The sequence below is a fragment of the Prionailurus viverrinus genome, chromosome D3 (genome assembly GCF_022837055.1).
Source record: "Prionailurus viverrinus isolate Anna chromosome D3, UM_Priviv_1.0, whole genome shotgun sequence".
NCBI lineage: Eukaryota > Metazoa > Chordata > Mammalia > Carnivora > Felidae > Prionailurus > Prionailurus viverrinus.
In genome coordinates this window covers 65,075,386-65,099,940 of record NC_062572.1, presented here as the reverse complement: position 1 = coordinate 65,099,940, position 24,555 = coordinate 65,075,386, and the positions used below count along the sequence as shown (strand labels likewise).

The 24,555-nt window shown below is 38.9% G+C and overlaps 1 protein-coding gene across 2 annotated transcripts in view; it reads left to right on the top strand.

The window, feature by feature from the left end:
* The window catches only part of RIT2 (Ras like without CAAX 2), a 448,366-nt gene that overhangs the window by 80,535 nt on the left and 343,276 nt on the right, over positions 1-24,555 (top strand). The gene's annotated exons all lie outside the window — the stretch shown is intronic.

Genomic DNA, 24,555 nt, shown 5'->3' with positions numbered 1-24,555 from the left:
AAAATCAAGCCTTTATCTGATGAATTAAATCAAGGCAAACAACCAAGTGCATCACCCATGTCCCTAAGGCTCTGTGTTTTACCTCATTAGCAGAACTTTGGATCTGACAAAGCTGAATAATTGTCACATCATGACCACGTGTTATTTGAACCCTCTGGAATGCAAAGGCAAAGAAAAATAAACAAAGGAAAAATGAAAGGATTTTAAGACTCAGAGGCCCTCCCTTCTCACCCTTCATTGTCACCATCCTAATTATACCGCACATCATCAGTCACTGTAATCCTGTCAGCAAGCATTGGCCAAGAGGTCCAAGTAAGGCTAGTAGAAAAGTAAATTGGTATCTACTTGCTCAAATAATGATTGAAAGTGTAATTTAGGTAAAAGGTGTTGACCAACAATATTTCCAAGATTATATGCACTCTATAGATTTTAAACTGATAAAAGAGACTTAGTACCTTCCTGTGTCTTTATCAGAAAAAGGACCTGGAGATGAATGAACTTGTATTGACCCCTGGCTATCCATATGCTGCTGGGCTTCTTACATTTACACATTCACTTTGGAGCCCCAGGGGCCGATGACCTATTGCATTCATCCGACCCCATTCGCTCCTCACCTTGATCTTGTGAAGTAGATGTTAGTGTGTGCACTTTATACATGAGAAAACTGAGGCTCACAGAAAAAGTAATGTGCCCAGAAACACAGAGATATGAAATGATGAGCCCAAGGCACCCACACATACATATATCAGTTAAGTACTTATTTTCATTTTCCCACCCTGAGAGTTTTTGTTTTATTTCTTGAAGAGATGATGCAGTGAATGTGAGTCCTGATTTCAACTGAATCTTCACAGTTATATTTCAGACAGACAAAATCATATATACCAAAGTATGTGGCAAATTTTAATTTTCTACAGAAACAACAAAGACTGCCCTTGTTAAGTATAGTTGGGGGAAGCATGGGAAGTTCTGACCAACAAGATGTAGGCGCTGATGGTATTTCACATCCTGGTCTATTCAGGGGCCTGGACAAAATCAGGTAACTCAGTAATAAGAAACTATTAAAAGCTGGGATCATGTTAATTAAGGAAGTAAATGAGTAATTGATGTATCAGGTGGATTTTTGTAATCTCTTAGGTGCTGATCTGTCTTAGGGAGAATGTTTTCTCTATACGTGTATATTACAAGAGTAATTGAAAGTAACTCCAGGTCACAAATGGGAAATAACCTTCTTTGTTCACTTATTTAATAAGAATAGATGGTGTGTGTGTGTGTGTATGTGCATGTCTGTGCACATGTATATGTATCTGTGTGTGTCTGTGTGTGCATATCTGTGTATGTCGGTATATCTGTGTACATCTGTGTGTGCATGTGTGCAAGTGTGTATATCTGCATGTGTGTCTTACGTGCTTACATATCTTTGTGTGTGTGCATGTGTGTGTATTTGTGTGTCTGTGTATCTGTGTCTGGCATGTATGTATATCTGTATGTGTCTGTGTGCATGTGTGTATATCTGTGTGTGTCTATGTGTGTCTTGCATGTGTGCATGTCTGTGTGAGTCTTGCACGTGTGTGTGTGCATGTGTGTGTGTGTATCTGTGTACATCGGTGTGTGTCTGTGTGCCTACACCTGCGAAAGGCCTTGAACTATTAGTAGGAATTACAACCCCCACCCTGTCTAGTGGGGTGAAAGAGGTGAACTGTAGTGCAACGGGGGAGGTGCAAAGGGAGAGATGTACTAGTGGTATTTTGAAAACAATGTACTTTGTGTGTCAGGAAGTTAGAAGAACTTCCCATAGGTGGCTCACTTGCTCAGCTACAGCGCTGGAACCAGAAGCCTCATGACCTCTTGGCTTCTTGGATGATGGACTTTTCCATTGAATCATGCTGCCTTTTGTAAACCAGCATAAAATCTGCTTCTCTTAACTGAAGTTTGGGCTGCTGATGGTGACTGGTGTGTGTGTGTGTGTGTGTGTGTGTGTCTTTGTGCTGCAATGGCAACATGAATGTATGTACACTGATGGAGGGCAGCTCTGCATTGCTTATAAGAATGTCTGAAACTCTCTTATCACTGAATTTGGCTGTTATTTACAAGGCCCAGCAATGTTCTCAACTCAGTCACTTGGGTTTTGTTCATAAATGTCAGCCCTCTGACAACCATCACCGAGCAGTGCCATCTGCTCTTCTGGTTCGTCAGCAGGCACCAGCTAAGCGTCCCTACTGCCAACTGTGCCAGGTAATCCCTCCTGCCCTTTCCGCCTGCCATGACCCTGCTCTGCCAACACCACCACATCGGCATTGGAACGTGACATGCTCGAGCCTCCACACTCGCAGGTCCCTGAGCATCCTGCCATGGCCAAGTGTCCCAGAGAGATAGTAGTCTGTGCCAGATTCTCCCTGGAGTGTACGTGAAGCATGGAGTATGCGGGAGGATGTGGGAGGAAGCTGAAGATGTAGTATTGAGAAGGGAATCAGAGGATGCACAAGGTTTAGAATCCCAGGAAAAAAGTTTTACTTGAGCTGGAATAAGACTGTATAGAAAATTGGTGGTCTCACAATAAGACACCAGATCATTAGGTAAGTTGTATGGTAGGGGGAGGTCTTTGTTCAGAAGACTGCTTGTACAGGGAGGCATTGTTCGGGTGTTTGAGTAGTTATGTATTGAATAGATAAGGAAACCTTACATGATTTATCACTCCAAAGTTTCTCTTAACATGCTTTAAAATGAGAAACAGGGGTGCCTGGGTGGATCAGTCGGTTGAGCATCTGACTCTTGATTTCAGCTCAGGTCATGATCCTAGGGTCATGGGATCGAGCCCCATGTGCTGAGTGTAGAGCCTGCTTAAGATTCTCTCTCTCTCTCTCTCTCTCTCTCTCTCTCTCTCTCTCTCTGTGTGTGTGTGTGTGTGTGTGTGTGTGTGTCCCTCCGCCCCTCTATCTGGCTCATACGGTCTCTCTCTCCATCTCTAAAATAAATAAATAAATAAATACATAAATAAAATTAGAAACAAACATGTCAGCATATGCCCATGCTCAAGCCTCTGTGTACCCACAAGGAGGGATGATTTCTGTTCTGTCCAAACTATTGCTCTGTCTTTTAACTTCTTGGCCCAGGGAAGATAAGAGCCCGTATTTCTGAGTCTTCAATGGGCCCAACTCTGTTGTAAGTGTTTTCTGTACAGTAATTCATGGAGTCCTCACAAAACACTGCCGTGTAGCTGTGGTGATTATCCTTAGCTGATAGAAGACAAAAGTGAGGCTCGTGGAGGGACTGGAGGAGGGGGCCTGCAGGAGTCAGCCTCTGCCAGATCCCAAGCTCTGAAACATTGTACACTAGACCACTCACCATCCATGCTCTTGATCTGCCCTTCATCTTTAGTCTGAGGCCTCAGCAGAGAAACCAGAACAGAACAATGTGAACTTCAGGTTTGAGCATGCAGAAACCCAGATTTTATGTTTTCTCATCTCTAGATAGGGATATTAACTTTACTGACTGCAATGATTCATGCCTGGGTATTTATAACAAAACCTGGCACGTTGTAAGTGCTGAATAGCACATATAACATGAATGGACATTTTTTTAAAACTATTTGTCTTTAATAGCATCTGACCTTGCATGGACCAAGCAAGCTCTTTGACTCTCCATTTTCCCCATTCTAAAAAAAATGGTGTTATTTATAATTACCTCAAAGAGTTGCTACATAGATGATATTAGAAAATATTAAGTAGGGGTGCCTGGGTGGCTCAGTCAGTCAGTTAAGTGTCCAACTTCGGCTCAGGTCATGATCTCACAAATTGTGAGTTCAAGCCTCGCGTCAGGCTCTGTGCTGACAGCTCAGAGCCTGGAGCCTGCTTTAGATTCTGTGTCTCCCTCTCTCTCTGTCCCTCCCCTGCTCGCTCTCTCTCTCTCCAAAATAAAAAAAAAATAAAAAACATTTTAAAAATGCTTTAAAAAATAAAATGTTAAATAAAAATGTGAAGTATAGTGCCCAAGAAATTCCATTCTTATTAAACTTGTTACTTGCTGTCCTCCCTCCCTTCCTCCCTTTCACCTTCCCTTCCTTCCCTCCTTCCTATCTCCACACCTCCACCTAAGGCAGTTTATCTCAGTAGGGTGGGGGAGAGTGATGGAAGATCTTTCAATGTGTTACAGGAAAATGCAATTTGGGTTGAATATTGTAAATGTGTCATTGTATATCCACTTGCTCTCTGCCTGCTCTTGCTCTCTATGTCCTTATATTGATTAGATTCAGCTTTAGTCTCTTGAGTAGTAATTTCAGTGACAATAATAATGGTGGTTTGCTAGTTACCCTAGTAAACAATCCCTTTATTCATCCTAATTGACCCATCACACACACACACACACACACACACACACACACACACACACACACCATTGCCTTGTAGGGAAAGGATTTGAGGATTTGAGGACAATTGCCTGCCTGCTACAATAACTAAAAAGGGTCTGCTTGTAAGGGCTACTGTTTATAAAAGAGCATGCCTGTGCCTAAATTTGGACTGAAATGAATTTTTCTGATACTTGTGTTTTTTTAATAAATTTTGAATAATAATATGCTCCCTTTGTTCTCCATACTAGCAGCATTGCTACATTGAAATGGAGAGTCCTATTTAATGGTTGCAGGAACAGCTAATAATAAGCTACACATATAGATTTTTTTAAATGGAAAAAATCAGACTCTTTATTTAGAAGCGCAAAGGGCACATCTGTTATTTGAAATTGAATTGTACTTTAACTAATTGGTCTCCTCCCATCATTTTTTAACCCACCACATCCCATTGCTTTTTCCTCCCCATATCACCATCAGGACAACTGTCTGAGATTCTGTTTTGCTTCTTTCTTCTCCTTCTCAGATGTCATCTGTGGCTTGCCCATTGCCAACAGGCTGACATCCAAAGCCCACAGGATTCCTGATGTCTGAGACCATGTGGGACTATCCATCAACTAATCATCAAGGAGGCATCCCCAAGGTTGGACACATAGGGAGAGTTGTACTGGATGGCACAGAGGAATCAATCTGGATAGGGCAGAAATTTGGGAACCACAGAATAGAAACAAATGTTAGAAGCCAGGAGGGGTCAGTGATGGGTTGAAATGGAGTCAAGAATACTGTGCTAATGGAATCAGATGAAGTATAAGCCAGGTACTCAGATCCAGAACTGAGGTTACAAAGGCCAGGGTGCTGCAGAAATGTTATTTTATGTTGGCCCTGGTATGATATGATTTGTTGCACTGTATCTCTCATTTCTGTCTCAGTCTCTCTGTCTCTGTCTTTCCCCCTCCCTCTGTGTGAGCTATGCCCTGATCTAAAAAGATCCATGAGACTACCAGAATGATCTGTCTTCTAGACAAATTATTCTACTTTTAGTCCCTCAAATCCTTGAGGCTTCTTGCCTATAGTATTCACATAATTATCCCAACGTGAGTTCTCTTTTCCTTTCTCTCAATTTATCCAGTTTTGTATTTCCTTCCAGATTCTGCACAAGTATTTTCTTCTCCTTAATATCTTCCCGGTCTACTCTAGTCTAACATTTGTCCTCTTACACTTAAAATTCTTTCTGACTGTTCATTTCACAACTGTTCACAATTATACAGATTCTTCTAGTATCTGGTTTGTGGTCTTAAAATGTTATTTAAATCGTTCATTTTTATGTAACTTGCAGCCTTTTTATACTTCCCATCTTGAATGCAAATTCCTGCAGGATAGGAAATAGATTTTATATTGTCTTTTCTCTCCCATGAAATGCATGGTAGTAAATTCTCAAAAAATATTTATAAATTCAATTCCCCCCTCTCATCTTTGAGAAAGGACAGGGAGTAAGACACCACACTCATGTAGTGAAATAAAACTAAGCAATATTCTAAAATTCTGTAATACAAAGACCCATGAATCTAAGAGAAAGAAATTGGAACCAGTAGAAGTATAGCAGGTATGTGAGTGTGGGGGAGGCTATGGCTTGGGAGGAACCTAGGCTCAGACTAGCATGAATACTTTTTGGTGGCAATGGATTTGAAGATGAATAATTCCACTCGATGTACGGGATGCTCCATAACATTAAGAGGTCAAAGTAAGGTTGTGGATCAAATTTTGGCAGATAGGCAAGAATAAGTAAGATGCACATGCCATGTTGTAAGAAGGGATTATGTGCCAGGCAGATACTGTAGAATCAGAATGGTACACATTCCTCGAAAGCCGAAAGACTGGGATATCTGACAGCTGAGACACTGATAATAACTTATTTTATTTACCAAACCATTTTCCCCTGGACACCAGGAGGAAGGGGGGATGGAAGAAAATCATTTTATGAAATGTTCTGGAAAAACCTTAGTAAATAGCCTGTAGAACTTTGCTTACTCCTGCATTTTTTTAGTTCAAAATGCTTACGAACATCTCTATGAAAAATTATTTCTTGATTAATACTGAGAAAAACTGAGTTAGATTGTGATTGTAACTCTGAATTCTAAAGCAACCACAAGTTTCCACATAGTTTTCCTTGTGAGGGTGAAAACCATCCTGGGTCATGATTTAATTTTGCCAATATCTATTCTAAAATGAAGGGAAAAGAGGAACCCCTGAGAATAGCAGACAATCACAGGACCAGATTATAATCAAGGTAGCACACTTTCCTTCTGATTTTAGGAAGCTCTAAAATCAAAAAGGCAAGATCCACTTCATAGGTAAAATGGTTGCTACTATTAAAATAATAAAATTTTCTGTGCTAGTATTAGGAGCTTTTTCTTCCTTTTGTTTACCTACTCACTCCACTCTATGTGCTTGGTTACAATCAAAGAGCTTAAGCAGTTTAATATCAGCTTTCATAATTTCTTTAGGCCCACGCCACAAACACCTTTCATATTTTTCTGTCCTTTGACAATGTATCTCCCACTTACTTCATTCATCACACAAAAACAAATGGAAAACATTTTTACAGAGAATACTCTGCTGTGACAAGCACACCAGTTATCTGCCTCTCTGAACTTATTTGCATTTTCCTGGGTATAATTCTGAGACAGCCCAGCATGTCTGAAACAGTCTGGACTTTGAAGATGAATAGATTTGTATTGAAATTCAGTTCTGCTACTTATAAGGTGAGTGACTTTGCTGGCTCTTTTTTCTTCTTCTTCCTGATCTCTTCATGTTGAGGATCCAGGGTTTATTCCTTGAAACTTACCTCATCTTTAATTTTTTAGAATATTTCATCCAGCCCCATGGCTGTATTTATGTATCATTGTATCTTTAGATGAAATGAAATTTGACTTATGTGTAGATTAAAACCAGAAGGAGACATCATTAAAATGACCAAAGTGAGAGACAACAATACCAAATGGAGACGAGGATGTAATAGGAGTATAAATTAGTACAACCACTGTGGAAAATGATTTGGCCCTATGTATTAAGCTGAAGAAATGCATAAGTTGATTGTATGATCTAGCAATTCTATTCCTAGCTATAAATACCCAACAGAAACTTACACATGTGTGGGCCAAGAGGCATTGCCAGAGTGTTTATAGTAGTATTATTCCTAATATTAAATTAGGAATAATAATTAAAGTGTGTATATGTATGTATGTCTCAAATTAAAAGTGTATATATATATATATATATATATCACAAAAGAAGGAAATAAATAAAATATGGGTTTATTTTAACACTATAAAATTTGGATGTTAGCCACCTATTGAGGGAGGGAGTTGGGGACTCGAGTTCAGGAAATGTTCTTGTTTCCGAATAGGTGGTGGTAGCAGGAGTGTTCTCTTTGTGATCAACCAGAGAATTGTAAAATTTTCTCTCATGCACATTCTTAAAGTAAACTAAATTCCACACAAAAAAAAGTTTATGAAGTTCTAAAACATTATATCTCCTTTGCAGACTTCCTTCCTGAACTCCGGTTAGGTATTCAACTCTCTCTACTTGACATCTCCAGTTAAATAGCTAATAGCAATTTCAAACTAACTTATTTTATTGAAAATCTTGCCGACTTCTAACACTTTCTTATAATATCCTTTCCTCGGTCCACATTTTTTCTTAATATACCAACGTATTATTTTCTGATTTAATTGTTTATTATGCTATTGGTTATTGTTGGCTTTCCCCAACTAGAATGTCTTTGTTCTCTCAAGTTTCCAGTGCATAAACGAAATACAATTACCTAAACTTGAGAAGCTTCCATTTCTTTATCTCTAGAGCATGAATAATAACACCACGCTTGCCAGTGCGTTGTAAGATTCAAGGTAGTAGCAGTGAAGATGAGAAGTAATAAGATTCTGGGTAGGTTTTGAAAGAAATGCCAAAAAAGAAAGCAAAGGATTTACAAGATAGGAAAGAGTTGTTGGCCCAAGCAATTAGAAGGATAGTTTTGCCATTGCTTGAAATAGGATTGTGTATATAAAGTTCTTGGCACTAAAAAACCCAGAAACTTATCCTCTTAATCTTATGTAGCTAAAGAGAACATACATAGCTCTTAACATTGTAAAGAGACACAACATAGACCCATTTTATAATCGCTAAATGCTTATAATCCAGTTGGGTTTGAGACTTTTTCAAACAGAGCTTATACTGCAGTTGTGAAATGAAGATTAAATCCAAATAAAGCAGTGCCATACTTACAGTAGGTGTTTGATAAATATTTGAAATTTTTCTTTATATTAATAAAATGGCTCATACTTGATGTGAGGAAGAAAGGGAAACATTAATAGGTATAAGATAAATGTACAAATTTATATTTACCCATTCTAGAGGAAAGAGTAAACAAAACTTATGTGTAGATCAGAGTAATCTTGGAAATATCCATTAAGGATATTTTGAACCAAACTACTCGTGCATTTAATATGCGGCTTCTAAGTATTGAACTCTTGCTTTCCAGACATTCCTCTCAGTACTTAGAAACACAACAATGAATTACCTTTTATCCACCTTCACAAAAACTGGCATAATGGTAAAGAGAGACAGGGAAAATTGCCATCACCAAAGCTTTAAAGCTGATACTGTTGGTGTTCACTTTCCTGCTTATCTTTTCCACATAAATGTGCCTTATGCGATTTAGACAGAGGCAAAAATCAGAAATCTCCATCCCCTGCTGTCCTTATTTGATCCTTTCTCATCAGTCTTTGCCAATAGCATGGAGGTTTCTCCCATGTGCACAGCCCAGATGTTATCTTCTATTCTTGCTTTTTCACCTTCTCTATTTCATCCTAAACACCCATGTGACGGTTCACTCATCCAAGTCTGGGTTTGTTTTGTACAGTGTGCTTAAAGAGCACAGTTTTGAGATCCTGTTTCCAACATTCAAATGCTGGTTCATTCACTTAGTCTTGGTGTGATCTTGGGGATATTGCTCAGCATGTCTGTATCTCAGCTTCCTTCACAGTCAAATAAGGATGATGACACACTGGTCTTGCAATGAATTTATGAGAATAAAGTGCTTAGAACAGTACCTGGCACTTCTACAGAAGTGCTAGCAACTGCTGTTATTGTTGTTGCTTTGTCACTATTATTATTATGTCTTTCCAAGAATGTTATTCAGTCTTATTCAGTCTGAAGACTAGGTTTTCTGCATTTTGTCCAATGCTGAGACGACTTCCCTTTCCCCTTATTCTCAGAAGAGCATTTTTAATTTACTTCCCTACCTGCAACAACCACTATCTGGAGCCTAGCGTAAAAATATTTATGTAGCTCTGAGCAAATGGGCAACAGTGATGGGGAGCCAAGGCCAGTTTTTCTAATTAGTTTCTAGGGAATTAGGTGGCTCATGATTTCTAAGCCTCCAGTCTTTCTCAGAAAGGATGAGACATGTTTCTGCCCTTTTTGAAAACTCTGTTTGACCATAAAAGGTCCCTACATGGAATCATCTTGAACACTCAGAGAACTTTCTAATACTTTTTCCAACACTGTAAGATTTGGTCTAGTGTGTTAAGTGAAAAACCTCACATGCAATGGGATTTTAGAAACAAATGAATTCAAAGGAGAATTAGAGAAGCCAGGATAGTTTCAGTAGTTTGGTTCAGTTTGAGCTTATCATGGAAGGTCACAGCTTTTACATCTCTCTGGGTTGCTTTCCATCACTCCTGGCACGTGCAATTATTTTTAATTTTCAAATTTTATAGCTAGCACTTGAGCTACACCAGCTAATCCCTATCTAAGTAATAAGGTCCTCTGCTTCCACCTTTATTGATTAATTATCTGTTGGAGTTTTTAATATCCATTTGTGTTTAATTTGCTGATATTAAAAATGCCTCATTCCTGAAGGTGATGAATTGTCTTCCAAAGGATAGGGCTCTGATTTTGATTTATGTAATATTGAGTTCACTGGAGTCTAGCTGGAGGCCTGCCATGGGAGATCATTGTAATAAACAGCCCAATAAGGGACACTCTTCAGGTCTTTGAGAACTTCCCTACTGCCTGGTGGATAAACTTGTTTTGTTTTGTTATGCAGACTTCTATGTAGATCATTTAGCACCAACTTCCAGTAAGATGCTCTCAGTGTGGACTACTGTTTCCTTGCACAAATGGTTTGTTTCAGTCCGTGGGACCCAACTGTCTCCTAAGTAAACCTTATGCATACCTACCTAATTTTGGCATGAGTAGTCCTACTCAATGACCATCCAGTTTCAATGACCTTATGAAATTTTCTCTGCCTTTTTAAATTTCATTTATTCTTGGAGAACCAGGAGGTGAACATCCAAACCTACTGTAATTTATTCTTCCTTCCAATATTTCTAGCTTTACTTTATACTGTTCATTTAAAACTTAACATATTCTAATATATAAATTTAACTTTCTCTGTGTATATACTATGTATTCACTATACTAAAAATTCCTTACTTTAAATCTAGTTTAATATGCTCTATGCCAATAGTTCTTTTCTTTTTTTAAAAGTTTATTTATTTATTTTGAGAAAGAGAGAGCAGGGGAAGGGTGGAGAGAGAAAGGGAGAGCTAGAATCCAAAGCAGGCTCTGCACTGTCAGTGCGAAGCTGAAGGCGATGCTCAGTCTCACAAACTGTGAGATCATGACCTGAGCAGAAATCCACAGTCAGACACTCAACCAACTGAGTCACCCAGTTGCCCCATATGCCAATAGTTCTTCAAGTGTGATTCCCTGGTCCTTAGCCTCTGCAGTATAAGGGTATTTGTTAGAAACGCAAAGTCTTGGGGCTCTTGGGTGGCTCATTCAGTTGAACGTCCAACTCTTGCTTTTGGCTCAGGTCATGATCCCAGGGGCCAGGGACTGAGTTCCACACTGGGCTCTGTGCAGAGCACGGAGCCTACTTGGGATTATCTCTCTCTCTCTCTCTCTCTCTCTCTCTCTCTCTCTCTCTCACCCTCTGTCCCTACCCCCTCCCCTGCTCATGCTCGCTCTATAAAATAATAAGTAAAATAAAATAAAATAAAATAGAAATAGAAATACAAATTTTCTCTTGTCCCAGGAATACAGAATTAGAAGCTCTGAGGTTGGGACCCAGTAATTTGTGTTTTAACAAGGTGTTTGGATATTACTGATGTAAAGTGAAGTGTGAACACCAAACTTGTCCTCAAACTTGGTTGCACATCGGAATCACCTGGGAGGTTTTTTAAAATACTCACACCTGGGTACCATTCCCAGTGAATTGGATTTTACTTGGTCTGGGGTGCAGCCTGGGCATTGAGATGTTTTCAAAGCTCCACATATGATTGTATTTGGGAATCAGTATTCTGTATCACACTTCTTTTTCCTATTTCTTCCTGATTCAGTCTTGGTAGGTTGTGTGTTTCTAGGAATATCCATTTCTTCTAGGTCATCTCATTGGTTGGCATATAATTGTTCAAAGTAGTCTCTTAGGATCCTATGCATTTCTTTAGTATCAGCTATAATGTTACCACACTGCTTTCTTTCTCTCCCAGTATTGCCAAGGCTAAGCATATACTGGACACTCATATATTTGTTAATTAAAATGGGCAGTTTTATTGTTTCATTAAATATATTTAATTACCAAATGAACATGATTTCTAAACCATTTTAGATTTTATAGTGTGGCAAAAGAGTGACATAGAAAAAAAGTATCTCTCCAGCAGTCATCAAAACAGAATACATATATAACATGTTTCCGTGCGAGTATGTATCTTTGAATGGAACAAAAATATAAGTATATATTATTGTCACTTGAACAGGAATTTGCCATGTTATGAAATAATCTTTAGAATCCTATGATATGATGATAATGCTTTTATTAAGAACGTGGATTCATTTTTAGGTTAAGGAGGACTGTCCCCTTTCTAAATCTGAAGGGATAGTGTTTAATAACCTGACAGGGGGAGAACATGATCCTTGGCTCAGTTCTGTGAATTACTAATGTGGACCATGACAATTCAAATCAGCCAAATTTTATAGTTCTAGTCAATTTTTTCTGTGTCTGTTTGGTTGATGCTTATCTAGGCTGCCTTAATTAGAAAATGCTCTTTCCTATGCCTCCTAACACACCCTAGGTACATACTTGTTGACAAATTGGTGTTTATATTCATTCCTTTGTTTGCTTCCTTCCACCTTTTACTCCAGTGTGAAATGTTCTCCCTGCTCTGGTAGTTCTATTTTTTGAAAATGTTCCCTAGAAGAGAATATTCCTGATGATTGATACATCTGCATAGTTTTGATTATTATAAATATAGATGTTGTTATGTATAAATATTCACTGTGCCTTGGTAAGTCAGAGTCTCTTAACTGAGAGTGAGGGAAAAAACATCTCCTAATTTTAAATTCCTCACCTTTGATATGAGAGAGAAAGAAGCAAAGTAGATAATATCCAAATTCCACATAAATTTTTTTCAGAAATAATAATGTTAAATATCTTGTCCAATCAAACTGTCTTGGCAATTGAGTTAAATACTTAGAGTCCACATCTTTGAAGTACTACTCAATTTACCAAATCAGTCAGTGCATGAAGTTATAGTACAGATAAACACATAAATAGGTATTAGAGATATAATTTCACTTATGCCATTTTGGTTTAGATAATATGATTACATTAAATTTTAAATGAAGTTTGCCTTTCTACATGAGCTGGTAGTTTGAATACATTTTCTCCTAAGTAGTAAGTTTTAAATTTATTTGTATATTTGTCTATGTTTTCATACTGGATGTACCATCTCAGCTTTTCTAATTGATGGGAACAACAGCTTATTAATTTATGACTGTTATTTTGTTACTTTTTAATCCCTCATTTCTTGATGCTATCTCTCCATATGCCTTTCCAAATATCTACATTAATTAATTAATTGTGAAGCTTTTATACCAACAGTGCATGCATGTTCTCAACACAGGTTTCCCCAAACATTTCCATGTGAAACTTGCTGTCATTTTCTGTGTCATCAAACCCCTGTTGTCCTGAATGTCATCTTTAGTTCTTCTAATGACATTCAATTCAATCCAAAGTAATTAAAAATCCATAGTGCTATCAAGAATCAGTTAAAGAGAAAATATATTACACATTATATGATCACTGATACCTACACAGTATAGAATGACTGGAAGGCCAGAGGGAGATAAATATAAAGCCAATCTACATGCAGGCCTTTCATATCCAGCTCCAACCAAAATTCTGTAAATCCTCAGCCTCTATAATTCCACTGCTATGATAGTCAATGCCATGAAAATATACAATCTCTCAATTTCCCTCCAGCTTTCCTTGATCTTCCATACTCTCCATCAGGCCATACCAGCCACACAGGAGCCTGAGGCAAAATGAAAAAAAAAACACTAATAGTGACTTTGATAAATTTTTTGCATTACTTTTAAATTTTAAAGTATTGTAGTGAAATTATTTTTTTATTATTGAATTTTTTGGCTCCCCCTAAATTTTGTGCTTGCACCCTATTCCCATCTTGACTTTTAATTTTGCTCCACGTATACATTATTGTCTGTGTAACTCCAAACTTGATAGCTCATCTTGCTCATCAATGTAATGTAAAAATGAAGATTGCATGATGAAAATAACATGGAGTTTTCCAAGAGACAGTGGCAGTAGTGACACTCTGAGGGGCAACTAGACCCCACAATTTGCGTGGCCTTCATAGGTTACCACAGAAGTCCCTGTTTCCGATTTCTCTCCTTAACCAAAGTGCTAGAAGTAATTCATGCAGAAACAAAGTTTTCTTTTCTTTTCTTTTTCACTGAGCTACCACAGAACTGACTTCTTTCAAAATTTCGGTTCTGAAGAAAGCATTGCCTTCTCCATGCTAACAGGTTCCATCACCTGCAAGATATTCACTCTCTATTCTCTTGTCGTGTATTTAAATGTGCCTGCTTCTGAGAAACGCATCTCCCACCAGCCCTCAGTTACTAGAAACAGAGAGGGGGGATCACTACGAGAGCAGGGTCTATAACATTAAATTGTTGGTGGTAATAAACATTTTAAAAAACACATTTCCCTGAGATATAGCCAAAGTAAGGCTGATTTATTGCTACAGAAAATCGGGGAAGCACATTTTCATCTCCTCAATGAAAACCAGTTGTTAGGCTTTGCCATTGTTAGTAGACAGTAAATTACAGCAGACTCTGATGGACTCAGGAAGATGAGCGTTTTTCCTTGATTGACAGTGACACAATGTAATAAGAATTACCACAGTAACCTGCACTCCTTTGGGGCTCACTTCTCTCATTTAAAAAATGAAAGCACTGAATTAGTTTAACTCGAGATGCTTTCTAGCACTTAAAAAAATTTCCCACCTGCTCACAGGATTCCTCAAGAAGTTTCTCTGTTTGACTGAACCTAATAAAATAAGTGTTAGTAGGATTACCCTGTAGTTTCATTCTTTGTTAAAATTATGATATCCATTGTATAGAAATTGTGTAGAAATAATCCCACTTCCATATAAAAATACAGCATGCATTTTCACATGCTTACATTAGCTAATGTTTGGTGACGAAAATCACATCGTTCAAATGGTATCTTTCATTAACGGAAAGATTGAAACTTCCCCTTGCCATTCCACACTGGCCCAACACAAAGGCAAAATAAGCTCTATATCATAAGACCTAAGTTCCAGCCATATTTCCTTGCTTTAATAATACTATATTGTTTGCAGTTATATAACACCATCTTATCTCACAGTCAATTCTCAGACATTTACTTGATAACAAATAACATGTTTGAGCACAAAATGTTTCTTGCCCACTGAGCTTCTGTCCTTACAAGTCAATATGAGCTTATATTTGAAGCCTTTATCCTTCCATTTTACGATCACATTGGTTTCTCATCCATAAGTCTAAAATTCTCCCATAATGGCCAGTTAATCTTGAGACTATATTTAAGTTATAGAAACTCAAATGTACACTCCATATTCAGTGTGATCCCATTTGCATGTGGCAAAATAACAAACATTTAATTTTAATTAAATAGATTCAGACAATAAGAGCACTTTTATACAAAGTATCTCATGGCATCTCATTTAAATCTTGTAACATTGTGAGCTGGTCAGGCAGGTGTGATTTCTTCATTTTAAGCATGGAGAAATAGGTCTTGGATTGTGGTTCTTGAAAACAGATGGGACTTCGAGTCTCCTAAATCCAAGAGCCCTGATTTGGGGGAGTAAGGATTTATATCTCTATGGAGCCCTTACTAAAAAAGCATGTATCTCCTAGGAAGGATAACTGTGTGTGCATCTGAAGACCAAAAAATCTGTTTCTGTGCCCTCTAACAACTTTACAAATGTGGTGGATATCCTGGTAGCTTGGAAAGTAGGCATTTTTTAGAAAATATTATGTTTGCATGTGATTCCATAGATAGAAGAGTTCTGTGACCTGTTCTAACCATAACTATCACTAAAATCATCATGCAGTAATGCATATGGAATGACAAATGATTCAGGATATCAATATTTGGAATTACTTAAATCCTTGGAATTGTTTCATATAGATATATGTTGCTAGTGCTTGGCTCGATGTAGCTAAGATCCAAGGATAAATGGACTCAGAGGTTTTAAAAATATTGCTAAAGAAGGAAAGGTTAAATAAAACAGATGATATCTTCTCTTAATTATCACAGGCAGGAATAGAACCACGAGCATTAAGAATCCTAAATAACAGATAATCCAAAGGTCATCTTTGTATTTGGAGCATATAATGTAATTTCTTTGTACCACATCTTCTTCCTGCTATGGAACCGAAAGGCCAATTTTGTTTTAATTTCCGGAGAATGATCCAGTTTAATGTGAGGGACTCAGGGGCACATGTGGCTCCCTGGAAATTGGACTCACAGCCCCAGTCACAGGAGGGGGTCTGAGTAAAGATGACCATGAACTACTGCTTATGGCCACATTTACCAGAAGGAAGGAGTTTCCCAGTGGTTCACAGGAAAGATGGCATTATTCAGCATTTTCTTTCTTCAGCATCTTTCATACCCTCCTTTGTTATATCACCCAGAGCAAATCCACAGTATAAGTGACGAGACAGATGTTTGAACTTTGAGCTAAGTATGTTAGTGAAATTCACTGGTCATGGTGAGAAAAACAAAAACAAAAACAAAAAACAAAGCTTGCCTCTGTCTCAAGATTTGTGTGTACAGTCTGGTCTTTCCTTTGAATTAGTATATGAACATTTTAGGGCACAACAGTTACATTGATTTTTAGTATAGCACAGAGGCCAGTGCCTTGAGCAGAGTAAATATTCCATGTATATATGTTAAAAGAAACAATGAACAAAACATATTCTCTTTATTTACTTTTAAGTTTAGAAGAAAAAACTGGGGACTTGATTTAAAAAGAAAAAAAAACCTACCTGGAGAAGTATAGATTGGCTTTCAGTAAACTTTATTTTCAGTGAAACTTCATTCTATATTTTCCCCCAGTAATCGATAAAAAAACTTTTACAATATCTTTTCCCCACAATTAACACTTTCACATAAGCCTCCTAGACTGCCTCTTTCAGGGACAAGTACCATATGGAGAATACCAAGCATATGTTCCAATTGAGTTTCTCTTTGTTGGCTACTATGGATTCAGGTAATTCAGTGTTGCTGTTTGTTAATGATCCAAAGAAAGTGGAATGAGAACTGTGGAAATAACAACAACTATATATGTGTGTATATATATACGTATGTGTGGAACTGTGGAAATAACAATATATATGTGTGTATATATATATATACACATATATATGTATATGTATGTATATTTATATATACATATATATATATTTACCAATGTGCTGTGTTCATCAACGTTCACTTCAAGTTCAAGAACGTATTTGTGGACAAATGTCATGAATAATTCATTTTGAATTTTGCTATTAGCTGTTAATAAAATCACAAAGTGATTTATGATAGATTAGTTTGTTACAACTTAGTATACTTCCTCCTATCCTGTTTCTATTCTTGCTCTGAATTATACCAGTTGTGTTTTATTTTTTATGATGAGAAAATTTATGTAAGATAGGCATCATAAAAGTCTACCTCCTATGTTCTCGCAATATAGGGATGAGGCAACTTTTCATACTGTTTCATTTTTCTGATTAACTACTCTTACTGTACTGCCTACAAATAAAGCACAGTTTATTACAAATACTTCAGCACTGAAGAACTTATAATTGGGCATCATCATTTTATACATCATCATTTAAAAAATATTAGGTAGCTCAAAACATCTCCAGAAAGACTGCTTTCAAATAGTAATTCATTAATAATCCTTTAATAACATTTGGAAGTCTACAAAGTTTTTGCCCTGGCTTTGCACAGTCCCTCTGAGAGCCAGTAAAAGCTGGTATAGAGAGTAGTGTGCCTATTTCAAAGATGACAAATCAGACACACTGTTAGCAGTTTTGCTCAAGACTATGCAGCTATAAGGGGCGCCTGGGTGGCTCAGTCGGTTAAGTGTCTGACTTCAGCTTAGGTCATGATCTCACAGTTTGTGAGTCTGAGCCCTGCGTCAGGCTCTGTGTTGACAACCCAGAGCCTGGAGCCTGCTTCGGAGTCTGTGTCTCCCTTTCTCTCTGCCCCACCCCTGCTTGTGCTCTGTCTCTCTCTGTCTCTCAAAAATGAATAAATGTTAAAAAAAAAAAAAAAGAAAAGAAAAGAAAAGAAAAACTGCAGTTACAACCTAGTCTTAGGATTGGCATTTGACTAATAAAATTGAAACAAAATGCCATAATTAGGACACAATAGACTAATGAGTGTGTTTACCTTGAGGCAAATTTTAACTTCTAGATTTTATCTCTGATATCATTTCTGATTGGTGTGTTTCCAAAAGGAGGTTGTTATTATTTGTGGATGTCACTGAAACAGCACATGGTGTTACAACAAGTGGGGTGCCTTTCCTTACTCTCTTCACATCTGTTTGCTTCTCTACTCCAGCCCCTCTGGGTCCACTTGAACAGTGCTATTTAGACTGGGGAGCAGGAGAACGGCAGCCAGCCCCCAGCACTACGGGACCCAGAACCACAAAAGGACAGCAGCAACTTTATTGTAGGAATGATAAAGAGCAAGTTGATCCATTGTGATCCAATGAGTGTTCTCTGCACTGTTGGGGTAGTTAAATAAATTCCCTCAGTCTCACAGCTGCAACTAAGAGGACTAAAGGGACACGAAAAAGATGTCTTCTGAAGGGCACTTTGAAATAAGGCCATGTGTGGTTTTTAGTCACAGTATTACTACAAACAGATGCTCTGGGTTGAGAGAGAAGTTGTGAGTAAGGTCAACTCACAATTAACTAAAATTAGTCAAAACCTAAAAAAGTTGTTTGGGGCTCAAAGGGAGAAGTAGGTGCTTAAGTGATTCATAGGGTTGTTTTGAAGATTAGCTACATTAATATTAATGTATTAACAGCAGTACATAAAATGCTCAGAATGGTGCCTGGCACATGGTTGAGAGCGGTGTGTTATTATTTACAGCAACTATTGAACATATCCTAGAGTTACAGGGCCAGAGGTCTGGAGTCCATGGGCTTCCTGTTGTATGTCTGTGGCCCTTGCTGTGGCTCCCTCTGCCTTCCTTATTTGACTGTCAGCATAGCTGCTGAGCCTCTGTTCTGGGCAGCTCTTGAGTGCCTTTGGTGGAGTGTGATGTGGTCACCATTCTCAGTCTTCACGTTAAATTGTGCAACCTATAGTGGGTCAGTCAAGGCCTTCAATGTGTGCCTGGGTGGCTGTCAGTTGAGCAGTGGACTCTTGATTTTGGCTCAGGTCTTGATCTCATGGTTGTCGACATCCAGCCCCACATGAGGCTGACAGTGCGGAGCCTGCTTGGGATTCTCCCTCTCTGCCCCCTCTCAAACAAACAAACAAACAAACAATTTTTTTAAAGGCCTTCAGAATCTGTTTCCTTTTGTCCCACCAGCCACTTGTAAGTCCTACCACAGCTATCTCTACAGAAACTCTCTTCTTTCATTCTTCAGTTGATCTCCTCCTGCCTGCCTGCACTGCCACTATGGGATTTCCTCAAAGAAGCCTTTCCCTTCCTTTCCTTTCCTTCCTTCCTTCTCTTTTTTCCACCTTCACCGTCATCCATAAGGTGATAAGGAGCACCCACTGCTCCTTACACATGACTGTGATGCAGGCTACAGTCATCCTTGATTTAGCTTTGAATCCCCCCATAGAGTACAGCGGTCCCCTCCCCCACATCTGTGGTTTTTGTTTTCCCCTGTTCAGTTATATACAGTCAACCTCGGTCAGTCCAGTGTGGTAATAGGTGATCCTCTTGGAATCACCAGAAGGTGAATGATCTCCTAACACTATGTCACAGTGCCTGCATCATTCACCTCATTTCATTCATCATGCAGGCATTTCATCATCTCACATCATCACAAGAAGGGTGAGTACAGTACAGTGAGATATTTTGAGAGAGAGGCTGCATTCACATAATTTTTGTTATAGTATATTACTGTAATTGTAGCAACTTATTATTGGTTATTGCTGTTAATCCCTTCCTGTGCCTAATTTATAAGTTAAACTTTTAGCACAACATAAAATAGTATATACAAGGTTCAATATGATCCTCTGTTTCAGGTAGCGATTAGGGGTCTTGGACATGCCCCCCTCAGATAAGGGGGAACTAGTAAACAGGAGTGGCCTGGTCTTTGAGTGCCTGTACTTAGCCTATGCTACGAATAAAGCAGGTCCTCACAGATGTTGGCTGATAGAAGACAGAAGGAAGAAAGGAAGAAAATGGGAAAGAGGGAGTGTGGAGGGAGGATGGATAGAAAGAAGGAAAGCTCAGGAATGTAAGAGGAAATGCAGCTTGTGTAGGCCTAGAAGTGCACAATAAAGTGTCAGAGCAAGATCCTGTGAGGTTTCATGATGATTAAAAGGAAATTCATTATTCGTGAAGTACTATTTGGTAAAAGAGGGAAAAATAAACAGGAAACAAAAATACCTCAGTTTAAATAGTGCTCTCCCGGGGTACCTGGGTGGCTCAGTTGGTTAAGCTTCCCACTTAGGCTCAGGTCATGATCTTGCAGTAAACGAGTTCGAGCCCTGCATTGGGCTCTGTGCTGACTGCTCAGAGCCTGGAGCCTGCTTCGGATTCTGTGTCTCCCTCTCTCTCTGTCCCTCCCCCACTCGTGCTCTGTCTCTCTCTGCCTCTCAAAAATGAAAGTTAAATGTCTCCCATGTAATAATTGGAAACAGTTACAAAGGACTTGTTGGCCCCTCTTTGCTTTAGTTTGTTCTTCTGTGAAAGAAGCAGGAAACATGGTACACGCCCTGTTTATCTCGGGGTGAAGGAACCAATAGCACACAGTGGTTAGGAACACATGTCTAAGAATCAGACCTACCAGCAGTATGACAATGAGGTTACCGTACTTCTCTGTCCCTCACATTCTTTCTCTGTAATATAGAAAAAACAATAATGTTCTTTCCTTAATTTACTGAGAGGGTTGATGGAGAGGATGCATTTAAAGCAGTTAAGACATAATAGTTGTTCAGTAGATATAAACCATCATTATTATGACCATGATAATTATTATATACTTTCTAAAATAATTATATATAGTATATATAAATCACAAAATGTTGTGGCACAAGCAATGCTATAATCATTATTCTAAGTATTTCTATGTAAAAAAATAGTTCAAAAGCCCAAGGAATTTTGAAGTCTCCTGACTAGTGTTTGTAGACATCCATTAATAGACATGTATATGATGGTTGTTATATCAATGACTGATAAAACTAAGCTAGTTTTCTTACCTAACAGAGACCATCACATGTCACTTGAACTTCTGGCAGTTTGCTAATAAGCATTGTGATTTTTCAAGAGAACTGCAAGTTCCTTACAACTGGGGTGACCGTCTGCTCAGGTCTGCCCAGGGATCCTGGTTTATTCCTGTTGTGCTGGCTTAATTACTGACAGAAGGCCCTTTCATTCTCAGAAGTGTCCCAGCTTGGATAATAAATCAATGGGCATCCTTCATAAGAAGAAGAACCCCCAAGAAGGTACACAGATCACGATAGGAATAGGAGTCCTGGTGGGCGGCAGCAGGTGACGTTAAGCCAGTCACTGAGCTGCTTCCTAGGGTTTCAGTTTCCTCTGCAGAATATTGAGAGACTCAGTTTTCCTGTCTCCCTTGCTTTTCAAGAGTATCAAATGAAATAAGCACATAATGGGTTTTGAAAAACAAAATGATGTCCGTGATGATTTTTTAAAAATCTAAAGGCAGCAAAAAACAAAGCAGCAGTACAGCAGTAATGGGGGATAAGGAAAAAGTAGAGGCAGTGAGGTAGGTAGGTAGGTTATTTCGACATTTAGCTCAGGGTTTCTCTGGGCTGGATGTCTGGGTCAGTGTGATCAAATCTCCAAATGTTGTGCAAAAGCCCTACCCAGTCGTGGAATTCACAAGCAATAAATGAGAGGAGAGTGTGAGGAAGCAGAAGGTCATGGGTTCAAATCCCACAGCTATTACTTACAAGGGGTGTGGTCTTGGGGAAAACACTTAGAACATCTGTGGACCTCGTTGTTCTTATCAGGAGAATGGAATAATACTTGCCTTTGCAGTGTCAGGGTGAGGAATTAGAGCAAGGTGCACACATTCTTTAACGGAGGATGATGTTCCGCACAGGGTAGGAACTGAATAAAGATTGGTGGTCTAAAAGTCAGTAAGATCCAGATATTTTAGTTTCTAATAAATAAATAAATAGAAAGGTAAGAACTGAGTGTAGTGAATGCTGCACTGAGTGAAGTTGAAGGCCTTGATGCCTCAGTTCATTGATCAGTTTTTGGAGATGGAAATTAACCAAAATCTTAATGAAATTAGTGTCTGATATCATTTTTCTTCACATGTGATGACAGTGAGTTTTGCAGTCTTTGTGACAAGACAAGCACATGACAGAAGGCACTTTTTGCCATCAAAAGCAGTGCCCTAATGCTCAGGAGTCTCTCATCTTCTAATTTGACAAGAGCTCAGAAATTTGGAGACAGGCAAGACCTCATTTTCTTTGTAGGTGAGAAGTCCAATAATGATGAACTCACCACTGGCCTATAGCAAGCCTGATGCAACCAGAATGTAGACTCCAAACTTCCTTTTGCAGGCAGTGTGTCCTAGCTTCGTTGCACATGCTGCTGCCAGAGCTGAGGATAAACAGGAAAACTAACACTGACTGCAGATATGAGGAAGGAAAACCATTTTGGGGACTCACCTGTCATAAATCAGGTCATCCTCATTTTCAATTAACACACGGCGCCCCCCTGATGGCTTTAGTTCTTGTCACAGCTCCACTTAAAGATGACCCTTGGGGATCCTGTCAGCCCTATTGACAAAAATGGAAGTTCTCCCCTGGGAAATGGGTTTTATCTGAATTCAGATGAAAATATCAGAATGATGAACATTTGCTTAATGTCTGGTCACTTGGCCACCAAATTTCCATGGTGGGTTAAAAATATATTAGTTATATTGCACGTCCCTTTCTTATTTTTATAAACATAAATTCTATAAATCCTTTCTTATTTTTCAGTTCAATCTTTGTCCCCCCCCCAATTTTATTAGTCAAAAATGAATAAAACAAAGCAAATCCACACACACACAAGTCTTCTTACCTCCAGCATTCACTGGTGGATGGTCCTGAGTGAGTTTTACAAACCCCTGAGACTTTGCTTTATTGTTAGTGGTAGTGGTTTTTTGTTTTGTTTTGTTTTGATTCTTCATTTGAAAGACTAAAAGGTTAAATTAGAAGACTTGTGAGGCTCTCTACTTCTATAAGTAATCTGGATACCCCTTGGAACAATAAAAACAACCATAAGATACTTGTCTTCTTTTTAAATGAAACAAATTATCTTTAGTGTTCACCCTACAGAAAGAGTACTAAATATCCAAACAGAATGTAATGTATCCGACTTGGATCTCCTCTGTCACTGGAATTATATTTCATTACAGACTAGATCCTGCGGTACAACCAGGGCACATCCTTTAAATTGACCATGTCTCCTGGTCTGCTGAACCCTGGTTCCTCTTGGTCCAAACACAGACTGATGCTGCTCAGATGGAAATGATGCAGTCACAGAGAAACAACAAATCAGAAGAATAATTAAGAAAGAAAATCTGAGATGTTGCCTCCTGCTCTCCTGAGTCCAGAGCTCCTTTGCTGAGGCCGGTAATGATTGGGGGAACAGGAGTTTGGGCTGCCCCTCACCCTTCTCCTTGCTTTGCCTCAGCTCTGTATCCATTTGCTATCCCTGCCTCCTCCTGGAGGAAGTTAAGGAATGCTGGGTGGTTGTGGAGCCAGGAATAGTTAGCATGTATACAATCCAAGGATCAAGGGGGCTTAAAGGAATTTACAGACTATTTGGGGAGCTCAGACATATCCATAACAATAGATGCCAGCATTTCTGGAATTCAGAAGTTATAGATTTACAGAGGTTGCAGTCATCAGGAAGGGCTTTCTGGTAAAGGTGGGACATTAGCTATCTGTGGAAGAAAAACTTGCTGAAGGAAAGGAGCAGGCCCTTCCAGTCAGGCTTGCACAAAGCTCCAGAGGCACAAACACCCCTGTCAGCCGGAGGGGTTCGGCAGAGGTCTGGCTCAGTGCGTGGAGGGTTTGGGTTTGTGGAGAGTGGAGCTGTTTGAGATGGGGACAGACTGTGGAGAGATTTGAAATATCAGCCAAGGAGATTACAATCAGTGAAGTTGATGTTAAAATCACAAAGTAAGTATTCACAGTAATAACTTAAAAAGCAGAAAGCTTGGGGCGCCAGGCTGGTTCAGTCGCTTAAGTGGCCGACTTCAGCTGAGGTCATGATGTCGTGGGCCTTGAGTTCAAGCCTGGCATTGGGCTCTGTGCTGACATCTCAGCCTGGAACCTACTTCGGATTCTGTCTCCCTCTCTCTCTGCCCCTTCCCCACTCATGCTCTGTCTCTGACTCTCAAAAAGAAGAAATGAATATTGAAAAAAATGTTTTTAAAAAGCAGAAAGCTTAACTGTTCATGACATGCAATTTGCTGGGGTTGAGTATAAGATTGGGCCTGGACAGGGGAAGACCGTCCTTCATTTGCAATCCTTTAGAAAGAAATGTCTTTGGAGGAAGCAGAGAATGTCTGTCTGAAAATAAAAATGTTTTAGTAAATGCAAGGGTTTGATGGCAACAGTAGGCT